Here is a 13,464-nt window from a genome sequence, read left to right on the forward strand (position 1 = left end):
CTCTAAAACAGCGAAGAGTAGTTGAGAACCCAGCACAACATATCCGCAACATGAGAAACTTCGAAAAACTCAAAAAAGTAATGAAGTAACTCAAAAACCTCTGAAACAGAGCAGAGTAGTTTAGAACCCAGCACAACACATAGGCACCAGGAGAAACTTCTAAAAACTCAAAAAAGTAAAAAAACAACTCAAATTCTTCTGAAACTGCGGAGAGTAGTTTAGTGCCAAGCACAACCCATATGCACTAGGAGAAAGTTCGAAAACCTCAAAAAAGTATAGAAATAACTCGAAATCTTCTGAAACAGCGCAGAGTAGTGTAGAACCCAGCACAACACACATACACCAGGAGAAACTTCGAAAAATTCAAAAAAGTAATGAAGTAACTCGAAAACCTCTAAAACAGCGGACAGTCGTTGAGAACCTAGCACAACACATCCGCAAAATGAGAAACTTCGAAAAACTCAAAAAAGTAATGACATAACTCGAAAACCTCTAAAACAGCGAAGAGTAGTTGAGAACCCAGCACAACACATACGCAACATGAGAAACTTCGAAAAACTCAAAAAAGTAATGAAGTAACTCAAAAACCTCTGAAACAGAGCAGAGTAGTTTAGAACCCAGCACAACACATAGGCACCAGGAGAAACTTCGAAAACCTCAAAAAAGTAAAAAAACAACTCAAATTCTTCTGAAACTGCGGAGAGTAGTGTAGTTTAGCAGCACAACACATACACAACATGAGATCCTTCGAAAAACTCAAATAAGTAATGACATAACTCGAAAACCTCTAAAACAGCGGAGAGTAGTTGAGAACCCAGCACAATCCATATGCACCAGGAGAAACTTCGAAAAACACAAAAAAGTAATGGAATAACTCAAAAACCTCTGAAACAGAGCAGAGTAGTTTAGAACCCAGCACAACACATAGGCACCAGGAGAAACTTCTAAAAACTCAAAAAAGTAAAAAAACAACTCAAATTCTTCTGAAACTGCGGAGAGTAGTTTAGTGCCAAGCACAACCCATATGCACTAGGAGAAAGTTCGAAAACCTCAAAAAAGTATAGAAATAACTCGAAATCTTCTGAAACAGCGCAGAGTAGTGTAGAACCCAGCACAACACATATACACCAGGAGAAACTTCGAAATAACTCGAAAACCTCTAAAACAGCGGACAGTTGTTGAGAACCTAGCACAACACATCCGCAAAATGAGAAACTTCAAAAAACTCAAAAAAGTAATGAAATAACTCGAAAACCTCAAAAACAGCGGAGAGTAGTTGAGAACCCTGCACAACACATACGCAACTTGAGAAACTTCGAAAAACTCAAAAAAGTAATGAAGTAACTCAAAAACCTCTGAAACAGAGCAGAGTAGTTTAGAACCCAGCACAACACATAGGCACAAGGAGAAACTTCTAAAAACTCAAAAAAGTAAAAAAACAACTCAAATTCTTCTGAAACTGCGGAGAGTAGTGTAGTTAAGCAGCACAACACATACGCAACATGAGAACCTTCAAAAAACTCAAATAAGAAATGGAATAACTCGAAAACCTCTAAAACAGCGGAGAGTAGTTGAGAACCCAGCACAATCCATATGCACCAGGAGAAACTTCGAAAAACTCAAAAAAGTAATGGAATAACTCAATCACCTCTGAAAAAGCGCAGAGTAGTTTACAACCCAGCACAACATATAGCCACCAGAGCAAACTTCGAAAAACTCAAAAAAGTAAAAAAATATCTCAAAATCTTCTAAAACAGCGGAGAGTAGTTTAGTGCCAAGCACAACCCATATGCACTAGGAGAAAGTTCGAAAACCTCAAAAAAGTATAAAAATAACTCGAAATCTTCTGAAACAGCGAAGAGTAGTGTAGAACCCAGCACAACACATATGCACCAGGAGAAACTTCGAAAAACTCAAAAAAGTAATGAAATAACTCGAAAACCTCTAAAACAGCGGGCAGTCGTTGAGAACCTAGCACAACACATACGCAACTTGAGAAACTTCGAAAAACTCAAATAAGTAATGACATAACTCGAAAACCTCTAAAACAGCGAAGAGTAGTTGAGAACCCAGCACAACACATACGCAACTTGAGAAACTTCGAAAAACTCAAAAAAGTAATGAAATAACTCGAAAACCTCTAAAACAGCGGACAGTCGTTGAGAACCTCGCACAACACATCCGCAAAATGAGAAACTTCGAAAAACTCAAAAAAGTAATGAAATAACTCGAAAACCTCTAAAACAGCGGAGAGTAGTTGAGAACCCAGCACAACACATACGCAACATGAGAAACTTCGAAAAACTCAAAAAAGTAATGAAGTAACTCAAAAACCTCTGAAACAGAGCAGAGTAGTTTAGAACCCAGCACAACACATAGGCACCAGGAGGAACTTCTAAAAACTCAAAAAAGTAAAAAAACAACTCAAATTCTTCTGAAACTGCGGAGAGTAGTTTAGTGCCAAGCACAACCCATATGCACTAGGAGAAAGTTCGAAAACCTCAAAAAAGTAATGGAATAACTGAAAAACCTCTGAAACAGTGCAGAGTAGTTTACAACCCAGCACAACATATAGGCACCAGGAGAAACTTCTAAAAACTCAAAAAAGTAAAAAAAACAACTCAAACTCTTCTGAAACTGCGGAGAATAGTGTAGTTAAGCAGCACAACACATACGCAACATGAGAACCTTCGAAAAACTCAAAAGAGTAATGACATTATTCGAAAACCTCTAAAACAGCGGAGAGTAGTTGAGAACACAGCACAATCAATATGCACCAGGAGAAACTTCGAAAAACTCAAAAAAGTAATGGAATAACTCAAAAACCTCTGAAACAGCGCAGAGTAGTTTACAACCCAGCACAACATATAGCCACCAGAACAAACTTCGAAAAACTCAAAAAAGTAATGAAATAACTCGAAAACCTCTAAAACAGCGGACAGTCGTTGAGAACCTAGCACAACACATCCGCAAAATGAGAAACTTCGAAAAACTCAAAAAAGTAATGAAATAACTCGAAAACCTCAAAAACAGCGGAGAGTAGTTGAGAACCCAGCACAACACATACGCAACATGAGAAACTTCGAAAAACTCAAAAAAGTAATGAAGTAACTCAAAAACCTCTGAAACAGAGCAGAGTAGTTTAGAACCCAGCACAACACATAGGCACCAGGAGAAACTTCTAAAAACTCAAAAAAGTAAAAAAACAATTCAAATTCTTCTGAAACTGCGGAGAGTAGTGTAGTTAAGCAGCACAACACATACGCAACATGAGAACCTTCGAAAAACTCAAATAAGTAATGACATAACTCGAAAACCTCTAAAACAGCGGAGAGTAGTTGAGAACCCAGCACAATCCATATGCACCAGGAGAAACTTCGAAAAACTCAAAAAAGTAATGGAATAACTCAAAAACCTCTGAAACAGCGCAGAGTAGTTTACAACCCAGCACAACATATAGGCACCAGGAGAAACTTCTAAAAACTCAAAAAAGTAAAAAAACAACTCAAACTCTTCTGAAACTGCGGAGAATAGTGTAGTTAAGCAGCACAACACATACGCAACATGAGAACCTTCGAAAAACTCAAAAAAGTAATGACATTATTCGAAAACCTCTAAAACAGCGGAGAGTAGTTGAGAACACAGCACAATCCATATGCACCAGGAGAAACTTCGAAAAACTCAAAAAAGTAATGGAATAACTCAAAAACCTCTGAAACAGCGCAGAGTAGTTTACAACCCAGCACAACATATAGCCACCAGAACAAACTTCGAAAAACTCAAAAAAGTAATGAAATAACTCGAAAACCTCTAAAACAGCGGACAGTCGTTGAGAACCTAGCACAACACATCCGCAAAATGAGAAACTTCGAAAAACTCAAAAAAGTAATGAAATAACTCGAAAACCTCAAAAACAGCGGAGAGTAGTTGAGAACCCAGCACAACACATACGCAACATGAGAAACTTCGAAAAACTCAAAAAAGTAATGGAATAACTCAAAAACCTCTGAAACAGCGCAGAGTAGTTTACAACCCAGCACAACATATAGGCACCAGGAGAAACTTCTAAAAACTCAAAAAAGTAAAAAAATATCTCAAAATCTTCTGAAACAGCGGAGATTAGTTTAGTGCCAAGCACAACCCATATGCACTAGGAGAAAGTTCGAAAACCTCAAAAAAGTATAGAAATAACTCGAAATCTTCTGAAACAGCGTAGAGTAGTGTAGAACCCAGCACAACACATATGCACCAGGAGAAACTTCGAAAAACTCAAAAAAGTAATGAAATAACTCGAAAACCTCTAAAACAGCGGGCAGTCGTTGAGAACCTAGCACAACACATCCACAAAATGAGAAACTTCGCAAAAGTCAAAAAAGTAATGAAATAACTCGAAAACCTCAAAAACAGCGGAGAGTAGTTGAGAACCCAGCACAACACATACGCAACTTGAGAAACTTCGAAAAACTCAAAAAAGTAATGACATAACTCGAAAACCTCTAAAACAGCGAAGAGTAGTTGAGAACCCAGCACAACATATCCGCAACATGAGAAACTTCGAAAAACTCAAAAAAGTAATGAAGTAACTCAAAAACCTCTGAAACAGAGCAGAGTAGTTTAGAACCCAGCACAACACATAGGCACCAGGAGAAACTTCTAAAAACTCAAAAAAGTAAAAAAACAACTCAAATTCTTCTGAAACTGCGGAGAGTAGTTTAGTGCCAAGCACAACCCATATGCACTAGGAGAAAGTTCGAAAACCTCAAAAAAGTATAGAAATAACTCGAAATCTTCTGAAACAGCGCAGAGTAGTGTAGAACCCAGCACAACACACATACACCAGGAGAAACTTCGAAAAATTCAAAAAAGTAATGAAGTAACTCGAAAACCTCTAAAACAGCGGACAGTCGTTGAGAACCTAGCACAACACATCCGCAAAATGAGAAACTTCGAAAAACTCAAAAAAGTAATGACATAACTCGAAAACCTCTAAAACAGCGAAGAGTAGTTGAGAACCCAGCACAACACATACGCAACATGAGAAACTTCGAAAAACTCAAAAAAGTAATGAAGTAACTCAAAAACCTCTGAAACAGAGCAGAGTAGTTTAGAACCCAGCACAACACATAGGCACCAGGAGAAACTTCGAAAACCTCAAAAAAGTAAAAAAACAACTCAAATTCTTCTGAAACTGCGGAGAGTAGTGTCGTTTAGCAGCACAACACATACACAACATGAGATCCTTCGAAAAACTCAAATAAGTAATGACATAACTCGAAAACCTCTAAAACAGCGGAGAGTAGTTGAGAACCCAGCACAATCCATATGCACCAGGAGAAACTTCGAAAAACACAAAAAAGTAATGGAATAACTCAAAAACCTCTGAAACAGAGCAGAGTAGATTAGAACCCAGCACAACACATAGGCACCAGGAGAAACTTCTAAAAACTCAAAAAAGTAAAAAAACAACTCAAATTCTTCTGAAACTGCGGAGAGTAGTTTAGTGCCAAGCACAACCCATATGCACTAGGAGAAAGTTCGAAAACCTCAAAAAAGTATAGAAATAACTCGAAATCTTCTGAAACAGCGCAGAGTAGTGTAGAACCCAGCACAACACATATACACCAGGAGAAACTTCGAAATAACTCGAAAACCTCTAAAACAGCGGACAGTTGTTGAGAACCTAGCACAACACATCCGCAAAATGAGAAACTTCAAAAAACTCAAAAAAGTAATGAAATAACTCGAAAACCTCAAAAACAGCGGAGAGTAGTTGAGAACCCTGCACAACACATACGCAACTTGAGAAACTTCGAAAAACTCAAAAAAGTAATGAAGTAACTCAAAAACCTCTGAAACAGAGCAGAGTAGTTTAGAACCCAGCACAACACATAGGCACAAGGAGAAACTTCTAAAAACTCAAAAAAGTAAAAAAACAACTCAAATTCTTCTGAAACTGCGGAGAGTAGTGTAGTTAAGCAGCACAACACATACGCAACATGAGAACCTTCAAAAAACTCAAATAAGAAATGGAATAACTCGAAAACCTCTAAAACAGCGGAGAGTAGTTGAGAACCCAGCACAATCCATATGCACCAGGAGAAACTTCGAAAAACTCAAAAAAGTAATGGAATAACTCAATCACCTCTGAAAAAGCGCAGAGTAGTTTACAACCCAGCACAACATATAGCCACCAGAGCAAACTTCGAAAAACTCAAAAAAGTAAAAAAATATCTCAAAATCTTCTAAAACAGCGGAGAGTAGTTTAGTGCCAAGCACAACCCATATGCACTAGGAGAAAGTTCGAAAACCTCAAAAAAGTATAAAAATAACTCGAAATCTTCTGAAACAGCGAAGAGTAGTGTAGAACCCAGCACAACACATATGCACCAGGAGAAACTTCGAAAAACTCAAATAAGTAATGACATAACTCGAAAACCTCTAAAACAGCGAAGAGTAGTTGAGAACCCAGCACAACACATACGCAACTTGAGAAACTTCGAAAAACTCAAAAAAGTAATGAAATAACTCGAAAACCTCTAAAACAGCGGACAGTCGTTGAGAACCTCGCACAACACATCCGCAAAATGAGAAACTTCGAAAAACTCAAAAAAGTAATGAAATAACTCGAAAACCTCTAAAACAGCGGAGAGTAGTTGAGAACCCAGCACAACACATACGCAACATGAGAAACTTCGAAAAACTCAAAAAAGTAATGAAGTAACTCAAAAACCTCTGAAACAGAGCAGAGTAGTTTAGAACCCAGCACAACACATAGGCACCAGGAGGAACTTCTAAAAACTCAAAAAAGTAAAAAAACAACTCAAATTCTTCTGAAACTGCGGAGAGTAGTTTAGTGCCAAGCACAACCCATATGCACTAGGAGAAAGTTCGAAAACCTCAAAAAAGTAATGGAATAACTGAAAAACCTCTGAAACAGTGCAGAGTAGTTTACAACCCAGCACAACATATAGGCACCAGGAGAAACTTCTAAAAACTCAAAAAAGTAAAAAAAACAACTCAAACTCTTCTGAAACTGCGGAGAATAGTGTAGTTAAGCAGCACAACACATACGCAACATGAGAACCTTCGAAAAACTCAAAAAAGTAATGGAATAACTCAAAAACCTCTGAAACAGCGCAGAGTAGTTTACAACCCAGCACAACATATAGGCACCAGGAGAAACTTCTAAAAACTCAAAAAAGTAAAAAAACAACTCAAACTCTTCTGAAACTGCGGAGAATAGTGTAGTTAAGCAGCACAACACATACGCAACATGAGAACCTTCGAAAAACTCAAAAAAGTAATGACATTATTCGAAAACCTCTAAAACAGCGGAGAGTAGTTGAGAACACAGCACAATCCATATGCACCAGGAGAAACTTCGAAAAACTCAAAAAAGTAATGGAATAACTCAAAAACCTCTGAAACAGCGCAGAGTAGTTTACAACCCAGCACAACATATAGCCACCAGAACAAACTTCGAAAAACTCAAAAAAGTAATGAAATAACTCGAAAACCTCTAAAACAGCGGACAGTCGTTGAGAACCTAGCACAACACATCCGCAAAATGAGAAACTTCGAAAAACTCAAAAAAGTAATGAAATAACTCGAAAACCTCAAAAACAGCGGAGAGTAGTTCAGAACACAGCACAACACATACGCAACATGAGAAACTTCGAAAAACTCAAAAAAGTAATGGAATAACTCAAAAACCTCTGAAACAGCGCAGAGTAGTTTACAACCCAGCACAACATATAGGCACCAGGAGAAACTTCTAAAAACTCAAAAAAGTAAAAAAATATCTCAAAATCTTCTGAAACAGCGGAGATTAGTTTAGTGCCAAGCACAACCCATATGCACTAGGAGAAAGTTCGAAAACCTCAAAAAAGTATAGAAATAACTCGAAATCTTCTGAAACAGCGTAGAGTAGTGTAGAACCCAGCACAACACATATGCACCAGGAGAAACTTCGAAAAACTCAAAAAAGTAATGAAATAACTCGAAAACCTCTAAAACAGCGGGCAGTCGTTGAGAACCTAGCACAACACATCCACAAAATGAGAAACTTCGCAAAAGTCAAAAAAGTAATGAAATAACTCGAAAACCTCAAAAACAGCGGAGAGTAGTTGCGAACCCAGCACAACACATACGGAACATGAGAAACTTCGAAAAACTCAAAAAAGTAATGAAGTAACTCAAAAACCTCTGAAACAGAGCAGAGTAGTTTAGAACCCAGCACAACACATAGGCACCAGGAGGAACTTCTAAAAACTCAAAAAAGTAAAAAAACAACTCAAATTCTTCTGAAACTGCGGAGAGTAGTTTAGTGCCAAGCACAACCCATATGCACTAGGAGAAAGTTCGAAAACCTCAAAAAAGTAATGGAATAACTCAAAAACCTCTGAAACAGCGCAGAGTAGTTTACAACCCAGCACAACATATAGGCACCAGGAGAAACTTCTAAAAACTCAAAAAAGTAAAAAAACAACTCAAACTCTTCTGAAACTGCGGAGAATAGTGTAGTTAAGCAGCACAACACATACGCAACATGAGAACCTTCGAAAAACTCAAAAAAGTAATGACATTATTCGAAAACCTCTAAAACAGCGGAGAGTAGTTGAGAACACAGCACAATCCATATGCACCAGGAGAAACTTCGAAAAACTCAAAAAAGTAATGGAATAACTCAAAAACCTCTGAAACAGCGCAGAGTAGTTTACAACCCAGCACAACATATTGCCACCAGAACAAACTTCGAAAAACTCAAAAAAGTAATGAAATAACTCGAAAACTCTAAAACAGCGGACAGTCGTTGAGAACCTAGCACAACACATCCGCAAAATGAGAAACTTCGAAAAACTCAAAAAAGTAATGAAATAACTCGAAAACCTCAAAAACAGCGGAGAGTAGTTGAGAACCCAGCACAACACATACGCAACATGAGAAACTTCGAAAAACTCAAAAAAGTAATGGAATAACTCAAAAACCTCTGAAACAGCGCAGAGTAGTTTACAACCCAGCACAACATATAGGCACCAGGAGAAACTTCTAAAAACTCAAAAAAGTAAAAAAATATCTCAAAATCTTCTGAAACAGCGGAGATTAGTTTAGTGCCAAGCACAACCCATATGCACTAGGAGAAAGTTCGAAAACCTAAAAAAGTATAGAAATAACTCGAAATCTTCTGAAACAGCGTAGAGTAGTGTAGAACCCAGCACAACACATATGCACCAGGAGAAACTTCGAAAAACTCAAAAAAGTAATGAAATAACGCGAAAACCTCTAAAACAGCGGGCAGTCGTTGAGAACCTAGCACAACACATACGCAACATGAGAAACTTCGAAAAACTCAAAAAAGTAATGAAGTAACTCAAAAACCTCTGAAACAGAGCAGAGTAGTTTAGAACCCAGCACAACACATAGGCACCAGGAGGAACTTCTAAAAACTCAAAAAAGTAAAAAAACAACTCAAATTCTTCTGAAACTGCGGAGAGTAGTTTAGTGCCAAGCACAACCCATATGCACTAGGAGAAAGTTCGAAAACCTCAAAAAAGTAATGGAATAACTCAAAAACCTCTGAAACAGCGCAGAGTAGTTTACAACCCAGCACAACATATAGGCACCAGGAGAAACTTCTAAAAACTCAAAAAAGTAAAAAAACAACTCAAACTCTTCTGAAACTGCGGAGAATAGTGTAGTTAAGCAGCACAACACATACGCAACATGAGAACCTTCGAAAAACTCAAAAAAGTAATGACATTATTCGAAAACCTCTAAAACAGCGGAGAGTAGTTGAGAACACAGCACAATCCATATGCACCAGGAGAAACTTCGAAAAACTCAAAAAAGTAATGGAATAACTCAAAAACCTCTGAAACAGCGCAGAGTAGTTTACAACCCAGCACAACATATAGCCACCAGAACAAACTTCGAAAAACTCAAAAAAGTAATGAAATAACTCGAAAACCTCTAAAACAGCGGACAGTCGTTGAGAACCTAGCACAACACATCCGCAAAATGAGAAACGTCGAAAAACTCAAAAAAGTAATGAAATAACTCGAAAACCTCAAAAACAGCGGAGAGTAGTTGAGAACCCAGCACAACACATACGCAACATGAGAAACTTCGAAAAACTCAAAAAAGTAATGGAATAACTCAAAAACCTCTGAAACAGCGCAGAGTAGTTTACAACCCAGCACAACATATAGGCACCAGGAGAAACTTCTAAAAACTCAAAAAAGTAAAAAAATATCTCAAAATCTTCTGAAACAGCGGAGATTAGTTTAGTGCCAAGCACAACCCATATGCACTAGGAGAAAGTTCGAAAACCTCAAAAAAGTATAGAAATAACTCGAAATCTTCTGAAACAGCGTAGAGTAGTGTAGAACCCAGCACAACACATATGCACCAGGAGAAACTTCGAAAAACTCAAAAAAGTAATGAAATAACTCGAAAACCTCTAAAACAGCGGGCAGTCGTTGAGAACCTAGCACAACACATCCACAAAATGAGAAACTTCGCAAAAGTCAAAAAAGTAATGAAATAACTCGAAAACCTCAAAAACAGCGGAGAGTAGTTGAGAACCCAGCACAACACATACGCAACTTGAGAAACTTCGAAAAACTCAAAAAAGTAATGACATAACTCGAAAACCTCTAAAACAGCGAAGAGTAGTTGAGAACCCAGCACAACACATACGCAACTTGAGAAACTTCGAAAAACTCAAAAAAGTAATGACATAACTCGAAAACCTCTAAAACAGCGGAGAGTAGTTGAGAACCCAGCACAAGCCATATGCACCAGGAGAAACTTCGAAAAACTCAAAAAAGTAATGAAATAACTCAAAAACCTCTGAAACAGCGCAGAGTAGTTTACAACCCAGCACAACATATAGCCACCAGAACAACCTTCGAAAAACTCAAAAAAGTAATGAAATAACTCGAAAACCTCTAAAACAGCGGACAGTCGTTGAGAACCTAGCACAACACATCCGCAAAATGAGAAACTTCGAAAAACTCAAAAAAGTAATGAAATAACTCGAAAACCTCAAAAACAGCGGAGAGTAGTTGAGAACCCAGCACAACACGTACGCAACATGAGAAACTTCGAAAAACTCAAAAAAGTAATGAAGTAACTCAAAAACCTCTGAAACAGAGCAGAGTAGTTTAGAACCCAGCACAACACATAGGCACCAGGAGGAACTTCTAAAAACTCAAAAAAGGAAAAAAAAAACTCAAATTCTTCTGAAACTGCGGAGAGTAGTTTAGTGCCAAGCACAACCCATATGCGCTAGGAGAAAGTTCGAAAACCTCAAAAAAGTATAGAAATAACTCGAAATCTTCTGAAACAGCGTAGTGTAGTGTAGAACCCAGCACAACACATATGCACCAGGAGAAACTTCGAAAAACTCAAAAAAGTAATGAAATAACTCGAAAACCTCTAAAACAGCGGGCAGTCGTTGAGAACCTAGCACAACACATCCACAAAATGAGAAACTTCGAAAAAGTCAAAAAAGTAATGAAATAACTCGAAAACCTCAAAAACAGCGGAGAGTAGTTGAGAACCCAGCACAACACATACGCAACTTGAGAAACTTCGAAAAACTCAAAAAAGTAATGACATAACTCGAAAACCTCTAAAACAGCGAAGAGTAGTTGAGAACCCAGCACAACACATACGCAACTTGAGAAACTTCGAAAAACTCAAAAAAGTAATGACATAACTCGAAAACCTCTAAAACAGCGGAGAGTAGTTGAGAACCCAGCACAAGCCATATGCACCAGGAGAAACTTCGAAAAACTCAAAAAAGTAATGAAATAACTCAAAAACCTCTGAAACAGCGCAGAGTAGTTTACAACCCAGCACAACATATAGCCACCAGAACAACCTTCGAAAAACTCAAAAAAGTAATGAAATAACTCGAAAACCTCTAAAACAGCGGACAGTCGTTGAGAACCTAGCACAACACATCCGCAAAATGAGAAACTTCGAAAAACTCAAAAAAGTAATGAAATAACTCGAAAACCTCAAAAACAGCGGAGAGTAGTTGAGAACCCAGCACAACACATACGCAACATGAGAAACTTCGAAAAACTCAAAAAAGTAATGAAGTAACTCAAAAACCTCTGAAACAGAGCAGAGTAGTTTAGAACCCAGCATAACACATAGGCACCAGGAGGAACTTCTAAAAACTCAAAAAAGTAAAAAAACAACTCAAATTCTTCTGAAACTGCGGAGAGTAGTTTAGTGCCAAGCACAACCCATATGCACTAGGAGAAAGTTCGAAAACCTCAAAAAAGTAATGGAATAACTCAAAAACCTCTGAAACAGCGCAGAGTAGTTTACAACCCAGCACAACATATAGGCACCAGGAGAAACTTCTAAAAACTCAAAAAAGTAAAAAAAACAACTCAAACTCTTCTGAAACTGCGGAGAATAGTGTAGTTAAGTAGCAGAACACATACGCAACATGAGAACCTTCGAAAAACTCAAAAAAGTAATGACATTATTCGAAAACCTCTAAAACAGCGGAGAGTAGTTGAGAACACAGCACAATCCATATGCACCAGGAGAAACTTCGAAAAACTCAAAAAAGTAATGAAGTAACTCAAAAACCTCTGAAACAGAGCAGAGTAGTTTAGAACCCAGCACAACACATAGGCACCAGGAGAAACTTCTAAAAACTCAAAAAAGTAAAAAAACAATTCAAATTCTTCTGAAACTGCGGAGAGTAGTGTAGTTAAGCAGCACAACACATACGCAACATGAGAACCTTCGAAAAACTCAAATAAGTAATGACATAACTCGAAAACCTCTAAAACAGCGGAGAGTAGTTGAGAACCCAGCACAATCCATATGCACCAGGAGAAACTTCGAAAAACTCAAAAAAGTAATGGAATAACTCAAAAACCTCTCAAACAGCGCAGAGTAGTTTACAACCCAGCACAACATATAGGCACCAGGAGAAACTTCTAAAAACTCAAAAAAGTAAAAAAATATCTCAAAATCTTCTGAAACAGCGGAGATTAGTTTAGTGCCAAGCACAACCCATATGCACTAGGAGAAAGTTCGAAAACCTCAAAAAAGTATAGAAATAACTCGAAATCTTCTGAAACAGCGTAGAGTAGTGTAGAACCCAGCACAACACATATGCACCAGGAGAAACTTCGAAAAACTCAAAAAAGTAATGAAATAACTCGAAAACCTCTAAAACAGCGGGCAGTCGTTGAGAACCTAGCACAACACATCCACAAAATGAGAAACTTCGAAAAAGTCAAAAAAGTAATGAAATAACTCGAAAACCTCAAAAACAGCGGAGAGTAGTTGAGAACCCAGCACAACACATACGCAACATGAGAAACTTCGAAAAACTCAAAAAAGTAATGAAGTAACTCAAAAACCTCTGAAACAGAGCAGAGTAGTTTAGAACCCAGCACAACACATAGGCACCAGGAGGAACTTCTA

The sequence above is a fragment of the Pristiophorus japonicus genome, unplaced genomic scaffold, assembly GCF_044704955.1.
Source record: "Pristiophorus japonicus isolate sPriJap1 unplaced genomic scaffold, sPriJap1.hap1 HAP1_SCAFFOLD_407, whole genome shotgun sequence".
NCBI classification, from domain to species: domain Eukaryota; kingdom Metazoa; phylum Chordata; class Chondrichthyes; family Pristiophoridae; genus Pristiophorus; species Pristiophorus japonicus.